The sequence below is a fragment of the Sciurus vulgaris genome (genome assembly GCF_902686455.1).
Source record: "Sciurus vulgaris genome assembly, chromosome: 2".
NCBI lineage: Eukaryota > Metazoa > Chordata > Mammalia > Rodentia > Sciuridae > Sciurus > Sciurus vulgaris.
This window is the reverse complement of record NC_136462.1, coordinates 70,792,164-70,807,201: the sequence shown is the minus strand read 5'-3', so window position 1 is coordinate 70,807,201 and position 15,038 is coordinate 70,792,164. Positions and strand designations below refer to the sequence as shown.

Here is a 15,038-nt window from a genome sequence, read left to right as displayed (position 1 = left end):
CTATGCTGAGGAGTAGGATTAACTGGGTCAGATGGTGGTTCCATCCAAGTTTTCTGAGGAATCCCCATTTGTTTCTTAACTGCTCAACCGGCTCCCACTCAACCACACAACAAGGCCTCTCCATCTCCCATCCTAACTCCCTACCTCTCTCTCCTCTTCCCAGCCATACCCCTACCACCATCACAGTGTTCGGTGATCATTCTCTCCTTGTACGTGCAACGCTTGTGATAAAGTGAATGTCTGTGTACCTCTCAAATTCTGAATTCCTAATGCGACAGTGTTAGGTGCAGCCTTTTGGAGTTGTTAGGTTTAAGTGAGGTTATGAGGAGCCCCATTATGAGAGGATTTGTGCCTTATAAGAAGAGGAAGAAACACCAGAGCTTTCTGTCTTTGTTAAGGATGTAGCCCAAATGAATACTTCCCCCAAATAACAATTTTATTCATTTTTTTCACCGAATTTTTCTGATGGTCAGTATTTGTTAACAGAATTAACAAGCTGAGTGAGGTGGTGCATGCCTATAATTCCAACAATGTGGGAGACTGAGGCAGGAGCATCTCAGGTTCAAGGCCAGTCTGGGCAATTTAGCCAGACCTTGTCTCAAAATAAAACTTAAAGAAAAATTTTTTAAAATTTTTTAAAACAAACAAAGCTGCCGGGAAATTCCAAAGGGGGTCTGAGTTATCTGATAACATACAACATGTTTTACAATGTTTTACAACAGGTGTAGATTCTGGTCAATAGTTTCTGGTAATCCTACTGTTTGAGCACTATCTAGCTATCTGGCTCAATTTACTCTTTTACTCTCTGTTTTGGGGCTATTTCCTGAAACAGCTTTAGGGGCTTTGCTCCCATCACTGGGAGGGTGACCTTAGGGAGTTGAGATAAAACAGCTTAAAAAAATGTTCATTCTTTAGAACAGCTTACAGCTTTAAAAATGTTCACTCTTTAAAACAGCTTAAAAAATGTTCATTCTTTCAAAACAAATAAATGCAAATGTTTTGTGGCTTCAATACAACAGAAGCTTATTTCTTGTTTATATAATAGTTCAGAACAGGTGTTCAGGGCAGCTGACAGCTTTTCCCCACACATTGTTTTAGGATCCCAAGTTCCTCCCATTCTGTTTCAATGGTCTTCTTTTCACCTTCACTTAGCTCACTGAACAAGGTGTGAAGGAAGAATCTCTGTTCTCCAAAAATTCCTTGTTCAGAAGTGACACACATCACTTCTATTACCTGGTAACTGAAATCCGTCATTATGGAAGAAGGAAAGAATGGATTTTGCAAACAGCCAGTGATCTCTGACACCCTCATCCAAATACAAGATCTCTTATTGTTTTACTTTCACTGTTTTCTGAACATGGATCATGCAGTAGTAACATTTTGGCCTGAAATTAGATGGCAATAAAAAAACCTCTTCTATCTTTCCTATTAGTAAGAGATAATGAATGAATGATACCCTTATTTTATTCCACAACAGTTGGGTTGGGGATGAGTGGGGCCATTGGGAGATGTCGCTCAAAGGACACAAATTTAATGTCCAGTTAGGAGGAATAAGCTCAAGACATCTATTGTGTACCTTTTTTTTTTTTTGTACCAGGGATTGAACCTAGGGGCACTTAACTACTGAGCCACTGAGTCCCAGCCTTTATTTTATATTTTATTTAGACAGAGTCTCACCAAGTTGCTTAGAGCCTTGCTATGCTGCTGAGGCTGGCTTTGAACTTGTAATCCTCCTGCCTCAGCCTCCAGAACAGCTGCTGTGCACCACAGTGCCCGGCTCTACTGTGTATCTTCTTGACTATAGCAAATGACAAGATATTGCATACTTGCAAACTGCTGGGGGTAGATTTAAGTGTTCTCACCACAAGAAAAATAAGTATGAAGAGGTGATGCATGTTAAGTACCTTGAGTTAGCCGTTCCACAGTGTATGTGTGCATCGAAACATCAGGAATAAACACAATTTGTTCTTGCGGATTAAAAAATAATAATCCCAAAGGAGCTCATTTACCCATTTCTACTCAGTGAAGATGCAGGAAGAAGGTGTCACCTGTGATCCAGGAAAGAGGCCTCACCACATCTGCTGGAGCCTTTCCAACCTCCAGAACCATGAGCATAAATTTCTGTTGTTTACGTGTAAGTTGTAAAAAATTGGTTGTGGCAGTTATCTTTTTTATTCTCTGTTCTAGAAAGTATAAAAAGAAAAAGGAACCACACCTGTGCTATTCATTCACAGGTAATTCACATAATCTCTTCCAACTGCAATTTCAAAGTTAGGAGGACTGAAGGTTGATTTACTCTCTCAACTCTTCTTCGGTTCTGAATTGTTTCTATGCTCCCTACCAGCCTGCCCCGCAGGATGTGCTCTCCAACACCTTCCGCTCCTCAGAAGGCTCTCTGACTGAATCCTCTGCTCCCCTGCCCTCTGGTTTCCCCTGGGGTTCAGTCGAAGAATCACACCAGTAGGGGATCAAAGCAAGAAGGGGTCACCACAGACAGGCCAAAGAACTCTGCTCGACCAGGAAGCCTTCTCCCCCAGTTACCTCTCCCAGGGCTGAGAATCACTAATCCCTTCTTCCCCTTCCCCTCCCAACAGTGGGCCACTGTCTCCCCGTTGGCCAGCCCCAGGATTTTGCAATATCTCTTATGATTCCACGGAATTCTACCCGCAGTTTTTTCAGTCATTTCTCCTCAAATCATCTGTTTCCTGCCAGAACCCTGGACCCTGATTTCTCAAAGTAATGCCACAGAGGAGTTTTTTCCCCCACAGTACTGAGGATGGAACCTAGGGAGTTTTACCACTGAGCTACATCCCCCCCACCCACCCCCTTGGTTTGTTGTCTGTTGAGACAGGGTCTACTAAATTGCTGAGGGTCTCCCAGAATTCCTAAAACTGTGATCCTTGCTTCAGCCTCCTGAGTTGCTGGAATTACAGATGTGTGCCACCTGCCCTGCTGATGTTTCAGTTTTAATGTTAAAACATACCCTAGAAAATTTTTTAAAGAAAAAAAAGTCAACCATGAAAAAAAAATTGTAAATACTGGATGAATCAGAGAGAGAGAGAGAGAGAGAGAGAGAGAGACTGTTCATGTATTATATGCAGTATTTCCCAAACCCTTTTTTTTTTTTTTTTTTCTTTTTTTTTTTTTTTGGTGCTGGGGATTGAACCCAGGGGCACTTAAACCACTGAGCCACATCCCAAGCCCTCTTTTGTATTTTTTTTAGAGAGAGGGTCTCACTGAATTGCTTAGGATCTCGCTAAATTGCTGAGGCTGGCTTTGAACTTGCAATCCTCCTGCCTCAGCCTCCTAGGATCACTGGGATTATAGTCCTGCACCACCATGCCCAGTTCCCAGAACTTTTTGATCATAGAGCTTCCCTAATTTTTTTTAAGAGCATCTGGAGACTAGTGTTCCACAGAACACAACTTAGAAAAAATCTGAGTTGTGCCAATAGTAAGAGAAGGGACACATGTAACACTACACAATTTCTTCTTTCTTTCTCTTTTATTCCTGTGTGTGTGTGTGTGTGTGTGTGTGTGTGTGTGTGTAGTGTGAGGGTTGGAACCCAGGGCCTCTCGCATGCTAGACAAGTGCTCTGCCACTGAGCTACATCCCCAGCCCTACACCATACAATTCCTAAGAATGCTCAAAATTGTTTATATGTTGTCTTCAAAATATGGCCAATCACTCCTTCAGTGAGGCAGGGTGTTCTGCAGATATATTTTCCCCTCAATCCCTGGCCTGGGTCCACCACTAACACCCAGGACCCATCTCTCTGACATCAAAGTTATCACCCAAGTCACCAGAGAGCCAACTAAGGAAGTCTGTCATTGTAGACTTGCAGTCTTGAACCTACATCTTACAAGAGCCCCACAGGACAAAAGAGAGCAAACTGTAGGCAAACCATAGGAGGACAGGCATGGAAGTTCATGGGATCATTTCATTTCATGAGCTATATATAGTATGTTGATGCAGGAAGTACTGATTTTCTTTTTTGGGGGGTTGGCGCGGGGTATCAGGGATTGAACTCAGCACTTAACCACAGAGCCACATTTTGTTTAGAGACAGAGTCTCACTGATTTGCTTAGGGCCTCAGTTTTGCTGAGGTTGGCTTTGAACTCAGGATTGTCCTGCCCTAGCCTCCCGAGCCACTGGGATTACAGGCATGTGTCACTGGGCCCGGTGGAAGTACTAATTTTCAAATTGAGAATTTCGGAAATGCTGACTGGCAAAGACTCTGAGGGGGAGACATTTCTTGCCTTCAAGACTGTACTTGCGTCACTCCAGATACTCAGTAATCTATATTTTTTAAAATTTAAACCTCCAAACAGATTATGATGTCCTCTCGAGTCGTTGTGTTCCCTGTTTATATCCTTACCAGCACCTCTTAATTGAGTAGAAGTTGTTAGTTTGGTCTTCAAGTTCCTTGAGGGAAGAAAATGAGCCTTGTTCTTAAACTCTTGTCTCAGTATAACTAATAAACATTTTTGAACAAATGGGAAAATACTGGCTCAAAAGTGTTTTCTTGGTAATTTGCTTTACTATCAATCCTGTTGTGAAGTTCTTCATTCCTTCTTAGACACCATCTTATGTATAGAAAATTCTCTACAAGATCCCATAGGCTACCCACTCTGGGCACATGTGCATCAAAAAACTAAAGTTTTCCTGCTTTTTGTTCCCTGTGTTTCTTTTTAATCTGTAGCAAAGAAAACTATCTTTGCAGATGTATTTCAATTTCACAAATAATTTGAGGCAGAAAAATTTCTCCTAGATACAGGAGTTTTGTGTGCATATCTCTATGCGCTGGGCACAGGTATATGAGTGAAGCAGGGTATCTTGGTGTAAAACCAAAAACCAAGGCTCAACATTCTGTGCTTCCTTGATGTCTGGTGAAATCAGAAGGGCCTTGAATGACCTAACTGCAGATTCCCCACTCCGACCCAAACAACCCTCCTTGTGAAGATAAACTGGTATAGAGCCCGTTTGTCCCTGACCCATGAGTTTCCATTTCCTGCCAACCTGTGCAATTATTCAAACAAGTTAGTCACATCTTCCCAGGGGAACCAAGGGTCCCTTCACCCTTTTGATACTACAAAGCCTATCTTCCAGTGCCCCTGATGGCCCGCTGTGTTCCTGAGTGCTGTCCTGTGCAACCTACTGGCATGCAATGTCTTGTGCCCCTGTGAACATACGTGATTAATAAACTGCTATTGCTCTGATGTGTCCATGGTCAGGTGGTGGGCCTTCAGCCATTCCCCAAAGCTTCAACCAAGAATCCTTCTCTCACCAGTGGATTGAGCAGGAGGCAATTAGAACATCTATGACCTGGTATGGGAAAGACGACTGCCAGAGAACCAGCTGAACAATGCCTGGCCGTAGTGCCTTGGAGCTGGGACACAGCAGGAACCCTGCAGGACTGCGTAAGAAATGCCCCAATTTAACTAGGCAGCAGCTGCTCATCTCCAGTCTGATGCTGACAGGCCAGTCACAACAACCGTAAGGTACAAACAGATTTTCACGTGTTCAAGAGACACTGGAAATCTCGGTTTTATGTAGAAATTCCCACTTTTTAATTTTGGAGAGTAATTTCTCCCTTCCTTTCTCTTCCCTCCTCTTCTCTTTTCTCTTCTTTTAGCTCAAAGAAAATCCATCAGGATAGTTTTGTGAGGTGCCCATTTGTAATCTGTGCCCTAGAACTTAAATCTAGTCCCTAGCACACTACTCTGACGCGAACCCTTACTTAAGAGTCTGCCACTCTGTCTTTTACCATATATTTACTTATCTTCCTGATGTATCTTGTTTTAATTCAGGTTTACCAGATCCTTGAAATTGGAACTCATCTCTGCAGGCTGGCCCTATTTGTCTATAAGTCCCCTTTGTATATTAGTGTATCTGTTTATTTCCCCCTAGGTACAGTGAACTGCATTGCATTTTATTCTGAGTGCATTTCACACTCCTTCATTTACTAAATTCATTTTGGGTTCTAATAATATCCTTCCTAGTTCTCCCTGATCACCCTCAGCTGTGTTCTTCCTTCCATTATATCATCCCAAGCATCAGTAAAATTATCAAAGAACATAGCTTAAAAATAAGACCTTTAAAATACCGGTTGTTACATGCCTCCCAGGTTGGCATGACACAATAACTTTCTTAATTATTTCCAGAAAATATAGTAGTGCATTTTCCCCCAACATGTCATTTTTTAAAATACTAGTTTCAGGAATAATCAATGAAATTATTATGGGGAAAAACACAGTACAACAGTACTCATGCCAAAATATTTTAATATATTTGATAAACTTAAAAGCACATTTAAAAGGAATACTTTTGAAGCATATTCATTCATTCAACCAAAAATACTCTAATAAGCACTTACTCTGTCCAAGATGCTTGGGATGTATTAGTAGAAAAAAGAGAATAAAATTCTCATTCTCACTGAGCTTGCATTTCCTAATGGTAAGCAGAATATATAATCAACTATATCTGTTAATTATAGCTTGGTAAAAACTTGTGAGATTACAGACAAAATCAGAAGAGAATATTTAAAACTTAAAACAGGAGCTGAGTATGTTAAGGAGGTTACATTAGTTCTTTCCCTATTAAATATAAAATTTATGAGTTCTTAATGAAAAAAATAGAGAAAAAACTCATTGGTCACCTGTGAAGTTTGCTAAACTAGTCTAAAAATTGATAAATAAGTAGAATAACCAACTAATTTATCATGTAATTATCATTTTACCATCTATATAATTTTTTCTCCCATTAGAATGTAAAAAATTCAAAAACTTCATCATATACTCTATTTTTAAAAATTATTTTAATTGTAGATGGACACATTACCTTTATTTTGTTTATTTATTTATTTTATGTGGTGCTGAGAGTCAAACCCTGTGACTCACACATGCTAGACAAACACTCCACCACTGAGCCACATACTCAGCCCTCATTTACTCTATTGATAAGACTGTGAGGAAGCATGTCCTGGTGGGAATGCAAGGTGGTACCCCACCTCTGAAGGGAAAGTCACCAATATCAAACAAAGTGATCTGTGCCTTTACAGTAGCTCTGACAGCTCCACTTACTACCAGGTGTTTACCTTAAAAGATATAACTCTAGAAAAAAGAAAAGGTACCCACAAAAGGGTATTCATTGTAGCATCATCTGCAGTTACAAAATACTAACATACCAGCTAAATGACCGTGTATATTCATTGAATAAACTATAGTACATATGATATGCAACTATTTTTAAAAATGAAAAGGGTATCAATATACTGACATGGAGAGATTTCAGAATAATTTCCAGTGGAAAAAAAAAATCAAATTTTAAAAACATGTAGCCGAGCATGGTGTCTCAGAAGGCTGAGACAGGAGAATCAAAAGTTTGAGGCCAGTCGCAGCAATTTAGCAAGGTCCTATGCAATTAAGAAAGACCCTGTCTCAAAATAAAAAATAAAAAGGGCCAGTCCTTCCTTCCTGTATAGAGGGAAAAAAGGGGTGGGAGGGGTAGGGGGGGAAGGGAAAAATAACAGAATGAATCAAACAACATTACCCTATGTAAATTTATGATTACACAAATGGTATGCCTTTACGCCATGTACAAACAGAGAAACAACGTGTATCCCATTTGTTTACAATAAAAAAAAAAAAAAAGGGCCAGGAATGTTGCTCAGTGGTTAAGTGTCCCTGGGTTCAATTCCCAGTACCAAAAAGTAAATAAATACATAATAAAAATTAAATAATAAAAATAAAAAGTGTGTAAAGTACACTTCCTTTTGTATAATAAGGTGAAAGAGAATACACACGCACACACACACACATATATATACACTTAATTTCACAAAAAAAATACAAAAGTTTAAAAAAAATGAAATTGTCTACAACTAGTGGACCAGAGAGATATAACTAGAAAATACTGTATTTCAAATAAATTATATAAAAAGCCGTTATCTAAGAAACTCAAACATAGTACTTAACTCTATACCACAGTTTAATGAAAAGAAAGAATAGCAACAAATTTTTTTTTTCAGTTTTTTATTTGTCCTTTTTAGTGATAAATGACAGTGAATGTATTTTGACATACATATACATGGAGTATAACTTCCCATTCTTTTGGTTGAACATGATGTGGAATTACATTGTTCGTTTATTCATTTATGAACACAGGAAAGTTATGTCCAATTCATTCTACTGTCTTTTCTATTCCCCTCCCCCCTTCTTTCCCTTCATTCCCCTTCATCTAATCCAAAGTACTTCTATTATTCCCTCCTCCCACTTATTGTTTGTTAGCATCCACAGATCAGAGAGAACACTCAGCCTTTGGTTTCTTGGAATGATTTCACTTAGCATGATATTCTCCAGTCCCATCCATTTACTGGCAAATGCCATAATTTCATTCTTCTTTATAGCTGATTAATATTCCATTGTACATATATATACCACATTTTCTTTATTCATTCATCTGTTGAAGGGCACCGAGTTTGGTTCTGTGGCTTAGGTATTGTGAATTGAGCTACTATAAATATTGCTGTGGTCACGCCACTACAGTATGAACAAGTAATAAATCTTGAACTCTTGTAACTCATTATGGTTGGGCTGTAGAATATAATGTAGGGTAATGTGTGGTGTCATTGGGAAGCAGGTCCTTACTGTAAAAGGAGAGAAACAAATGCCGGAAGAAATAGGCAAAGAAGACCCCAAGGGAGTTGGGAATTATAAATATTGACATAATCTCATGGTTTCTATTTTTTTTTTTTTTAGTTGTCAATGGACCTTTATTTTATTTATTTATATGTGGTGCTGAGAATCAAACCAAATGCCTCACACATACTAGGCAAGCGCTTGTGGGGTTGAGCCACAACCCAGCCCCTCTATTTTTTTTTTCCCTCTAGTTTTCTCTTGCAAAAGGGCCTAGAAAAAACAAACAAACCTACCCCCAAGTCATGGTTTCTAAACACCTTTCCTCACTAAAAGAAGGAAGTATCCCTTTGAGAAAAGGCTGATTTCAGATGTGGGGAGAAAAGGTATGAGATGAGCCTAACATGGTATGTTTAAAAAAATAAAAGAGGACAGCATTTCAAAAGAACACAGAATAAGTTTGAATAGGCTCCCACTAAATAAATCTATTTGATTATCAAAATAAGGATGCAGATATATTATAACCCATTGACAAAAATAGAAATCCATGAGTCTATATTAATAATAAACAAATGTAAAACCTGATAAGTAAATAAGGGAGAGAGGCAGGGGCACTTAGCCATTTAGTCACATCCCCAGCCCTATTTATTTTTTTATTTTAAGACATGGTTTTGCTAAGTTTCTTAGGGCCTCGCTAGGTTGCTGAGGTTGGCTTTGAACTTGCAATCCTCCTGCCTCAGCCTCCCCAGCTGCTGGGATTACGGGCGTGAGCTACGGCGCCTGACTGGAAATTCTTCATAATTTAATCTATAAACTTGGATATTTTAGGTGAAATTCTATGGGACAATGGAGCATGAATGGAAGCAGAGGAGACACACACAATCTGGGGGTCTGTTGGTGTGCCCATTGTCCCTTGAGCACAGAACTGCAGCACACAGGTGCTCAGCAAGCCTCAAACCAAGTACAAGGTAAACACACTCTGCCCCTGAATTGGCCCAAAATGCCATACATATTTGAACCAGAATACCTCCACACAAGAAGAAGAAAGTGGCATTCTAAAAACAAGATCCCTCACGTAGAATTTTAAAAGTTGATCTCCAACTCTAATAGAGCCTGGAGAGTAGAACAGTAGGTACCGGCGGTTGGAGGGAGTAGATGGGCAAAGGCCTATCCGTGGTCACTAAGTAACAGTTGGACAGGAGTCAGAAGCTGGTGTGCTGTTGCACAATAGGGTGACTATACATGACAGTGTACTGTATATTTCAAAAAGCTAGAAGAAAAATTTCAAAAGTTTTCCCCCCAAAAAAACGATAAATAGCACTTGCAGCCTCCTGCCTGCCTGCCTGCCTGCCTGTCCATCCTTCTCCTCCCAGATCCACAGAGCCAGAGCTGCTGCCACAGTCACAGCCACTGGTACTATGGCATCTGGAGTTACCATGAATGATGAAGTCATCAAAATTTTTAATGATATGAAAGTAAGGAAATCTACACAAGAAGAGATCAAAAAAAGAAAGCAGTGCTCTTCTGTTTAAGCAACGACGAAAGACCAATAATTGTAGAGGAAGCAAAGCAGATCTTGGTGGGTGACATTGGTGATACTGTAGAGGACCCCTACACATCTTTTGTGAAGTTGCTTCCTCTGAATGATTGCCGATATGCTTTGTACGATGCCACATACGAAACAAAAGAGTCTAAGAAAGAAGACCTAGTATTTATATTCTAGGTTTCTGAAAGTGCACCTTTGAAAAGCAAGATGATTTATGCTAGCTCTAAAGATGCCATTAAAAAGAAATTTACAGGAACAAACATGGACTATTTTGTGTAGAGAAATTGCTCTTTTCTAAGTATAACAAGGTAATGGAATGTCTTTCTTTTCAGGTATTAAACACGAGTGGCAAGTAAATGGCTTGGATGATATTAAGGACCGGTCAACACTTGGAAATTGGGAGGCAATGTAGTAGTTTCACTTGAAGGAAAACCGTTATAATGTGACCATCAAGTGCCATCTGGATCTTAAGGGGGTTTCATTTCTCCAGCTCAGTCCATTGGAATAGCATTAGGTGTTTTTTTGTCTTTGTTTTTTCCCTTTCCACTGGGCCCTTCCAACACAGTGAAGGAGATATCATTCATTTAAGCAGCCTGTCAGTGATTGCCATTAGACTCTAATATGGTTACTTTTATGTAGAACCCAAGGAATGCCTTCCTATCTTATTTTAGCCAAAACAACTGGTTATATGCCTCCCTTGCAGCAAGCCCTACAATGAATGTGATTGTCAATGTGAATAGTCTAGAATACTGCAAAGGGTAAGCAGATTGAATGCCTTTAATGTATTATCCACTGGTCAGATGGTTCTTTCCTATTACCTGCATATCTTCTAAAAAGAAATAGCTGTTATCAACACCTCTCCATTGAGTGTACACTACTGAATACATGTAGGTGTTTTATGTTTACCATGTGAGTCTTCCAACACTAGAGATATTTTGAATATCAGTCATGATGGCAATTTCTGTATAAAAGAGCCTTAAATGGAACATTGTTTTTGAGACCAAACTCCCCACCCTCTCAAAAGTGGCCATGTTGCAATAAAAAAAAATGTGGCATGTTAAAAAAAGAAAGGAAGAAATGATAAATATTTGAGAAGATAAATGTTTAAACCAATTTAAACATTACCCACTCTGCACATGTATCCAAATATTACAGGACACCCCATTAATTCTTGTTTTTATGTATCAGTTTAAAAATAAGAACAAGAACAACCAAGGAAATCTATCATATCTTTTCTTATGAGTGCAACTTCGTGTTAGCCAACCATTTACACTGAAAATGGTGACGTAGAAGGAAAGGGAAAGATCTCTCCTTTTGCTCTCAGTCTTTCCTTACTCATCAGTAAGCCAAAAGTAGAATGTGAATATATCAAAAAACAAAATAAAAACACATAAGTTAGTGGTACAATGGTACAGAGTTTCCAACATCCTCCTAAGAATGAAATGTATATGCATGGATGAGCTAAAGCATACTAATTATGTATTTCTAGATTATTCTGCATGAGTTTAAATGCTTCTATATTTGCATTTTAAACTGACAATGTACATTGTAAATAAGAACAGTAAAATTTATGATAATAATTTAAATTTTTAATTTTCTTATTTTTTACAGACTGCATTTTGATTCATTGTACACAAATGGGGTACATCATTTCATTTCTGTGGTTGTGCATGATGTAGATTCATACTATTCGTGTAGTTGTACATATAGGATAATGATGTCTGTCTCATTCCACCATTTTTATCCCCCCCGCCATTTCCCGCTATGTAATCTAAAGTTCCTCCATTCTTCTCTCACCCTAAATTTTTAATTTTTATTCCAACTGAAAGAGATCTTCATTCTAACTATTAAACAACAATGTGAATCTAATCATGAGGAAAGAGCAGACAAAGCTAAGTGAAGACTATTTTCCAAATTAACTGACCTGTTTTTTCCAAAGTTGACGATATCATAAAAGGCAAAGAAAGTCTAAGGACCCTTTCATAACATTTCTGTAAAGGGAACTCAAAAGTCATGACAACTAAATGCCACATGCAACCCTAGACTCGATCCAGTACCGAGAGGGAGGAGTGACATGTACTGTAGGAAGGACACTGAGGAGCAGAGTGGACAAGAGTGGGGTAGGATGGAAAAGGCCTGCCAATGCTGTGGTGCTAAACTTCCTGTGGCTGAACAAGAGAGTATCTGTATTGTTAGGGAATACACGCTTACATATTTAGACAGATATACATACATAGAAAGAGAGGATGGAAATGCAAATGTGGCAAAAGATTTTAAAAATGGTTAGGTCTGGATAAAGGTACAGATTATTTCTTTGAACTTTTTTGTTTTGTTTTGTTTTGTTTTTATTGTAAACAAATGGGATACATGTTGTTTCTCTGTACATGGCGTAAAGGCATACCATTTGTGTAATCATAAATTTACATAGAGTACTGTTGTTTGATTCACTCTGTTATTTTTTCCCTTCTCCCCACCCCTCCCACCCCTCTTCACCCTCTGTACAGTACTTCCTTCCTCCATACTTGCCCCCTTCCCTAACCCTAACTCTAACCCTAACACTAAACTTTCCCTCCCCCCCATTATGTGTCATCCTCCACTTATTAGTGATATCATTCGTCCTTTGGCTTTTTGAGATTGGCTTATCTCACTTAGCATGATATTCTCCAATTTCATCCATTTGCCTGCAAATGCCATAATTTTATCATTCTTTATGGCTGAGTAATATTCCATTGTATATATATACCACAGTTTCTTTATCCACTCATCAATTGAAGGGCATCTAGGTTGGTTCCACAGTCTGGCTATTGTGAATTGAGCAGCTATGAACATTGATGTGGCTGTATCTCTGTAGTATGCTGATTTTAAGTCCTTTGGGTATAGGCCAAGGAGTGGGATAGCTGGGTCAAATGGAGGGTCCATTCCAACTTTTCTAAGGAATCTCCACACTGCTTTCCAGAGTGGCTGCACTAATTTGCAGCCCCACCAGCAATGTATGAGTGTACCTTTTTCCCCGCATCCTCGCCAACACCTGTTGTTGCTCGTATTCTTGATAATCGCCATTCTAATTGGGGTGAGATGGAATCTTAGGGTGGTTTTGATTTGCATTTCTCTTATTACTAGAGATGTTGAACATTTTTCCATATGTTTGTTGATTGCTTGTAGATCTTCTTCTGTGAAGTGTCTATTCATTTCCTTAGCCCATTTATCGACTGGATTATTTGAATTCTTGGAGTAGAGTTTTTTGAGTTCTTTATAGATTCTGGAGATTAGTGCTCTATCTGAAGTATGATTGGCAAAGATATTCTCCCACTCTGTAGGCTCTTTCTTCACATTGCTGATAGTTTCCTTTGCTGAGAGAAAGCTTTTTAGTTTGAATCTATCCCAGTGGTTGATTCTAGCTTTTATTTCTTGTGCTATGGGAGTCCTGTTAAGGAAGTCTGATCCTAGACCAACAAGGTGAAGATTTGGACCTACTTTTTCTTCTATAATCTGCAGGGTCTCTGGTCTGATTCCGAGGTCCTTAATCCATTTTGAGTTTAGTTTCGTGCATGGTGAGAGATATGGGTTTAGTTTCATTCTGTTGCATATGGATTTCCAATTCTCCCAGCACCATTTGTTGAAGAGGCTATCTTGTCTCCATTGCATATTTTTGGCACCTTTGTCTAGTATGAGAAAATGGTATTTATTGGGGTTTGTGTCCATGTCCTCTATTCTGTACCATTGATCTACCTTTCTATTTTGATACCAATACCATGCCGTTTTTGTTACTATTGCTTTGTAGTAGAGTTGAAGATCTGGTATTGCAATACCCCCTATTTCACTCTTCCTGCTAAGGATTGCTTTAGCTATTCTGGGTTTCTTATTCTTCCAGATGAATTTCATAATTGCTTGCTCTATTTCTGTAAGGTACGTCATTGGGATTTTAATTGGAATTGCATTGAATTTGTATAGCACTTTAGGTAGTATGGCCATTTTGACAATATTAATTCTTCCTATCCAAGAACATGGAAGATCTTTCCATCTTCTAAGGTGTTCTTTAATTTCTTTCTTTAGTGTTCTGTAGTTCTCATTGTAGAGGTCTTTCACCTCTTTTGTGAGATTGATTCCCAAGTATTTTATTTTTTTCGAGGCTATTGGGAATGGGGTAGTTTTCCTAATTTCTCTTTCTGAAGATTCATCACTTATGTATAAAAATGCGTTGGATTTATGGGCATTGATCTTGTAACCTGCTACTTTACTGAATTCACTTATGAGTTCTAAGAGTTTTCTGGTGGAATTTCCAGGTTCCTCTAAATATATAATCATGTCATCAGCGAACAGGGATAGTTTGAGTTCTTCTTTTCCAATTCGTATCCCTTTAATTTCTTTGGTTTGTCTAATTGCTCTGGCCAGAGTCTCAAGAACGATGTTGAATAGAAGTGGTGAAAGAGGGCATCCCTGCCTTCTTCCTGTTTTTAGGGGGAATGCTTTCAGTTTTTCACCATTTAGAATGATATTAGCCATGGGCTTAGCATAAATGGCCTTTACAATGTTAAGGAATGTTCCCACTATCCCTATTTTTTCTAGTGTTTTGAGCATGAAGGGGTGCTGTATTTTATCAAATGCTTTTTCTGCATCTATTGAAATAATCATGTTATTCTTGACTTTAAGTCTATTAATATGGTGAATTACGTTTATTGATTTCCTGATGTTGAACCAACCTTGCATTTCTGGGATGAAACCCACTTGATCATGGTGCACTATCTTTTTAATATGTTTTTGTATGCGATTTGCTAAAATTTTGTTGAGAATTTTTGCGTCGATGTTCATTAAGGATATTGGTCTGAAATTTTCTTTCCTTGATGAGTCTCTGTCTG

At 38.8% G+C, this 15,038-nt stretch overlaps 1 pseudogene across 1 annotated transcript; it reads left to right on the top strand.

The window, feature by feature from the left end:
- Positions 1-10,054: 10,054 nt before the first annotated feature.
- On the top strand, positions 10,055-10,967 carry LOC306655568 (cofilin-2-like; annotated as a pseudogene). The gene is made up of 2 exons: positions 10,055-10,435; positions 10,515-10,967. The product of its transcript is annotated as a cofilin-2-like (transcript).
- The last annotated feature ends 4,071 nt before the right edge of the window (positions 10,968-15,038 follow it).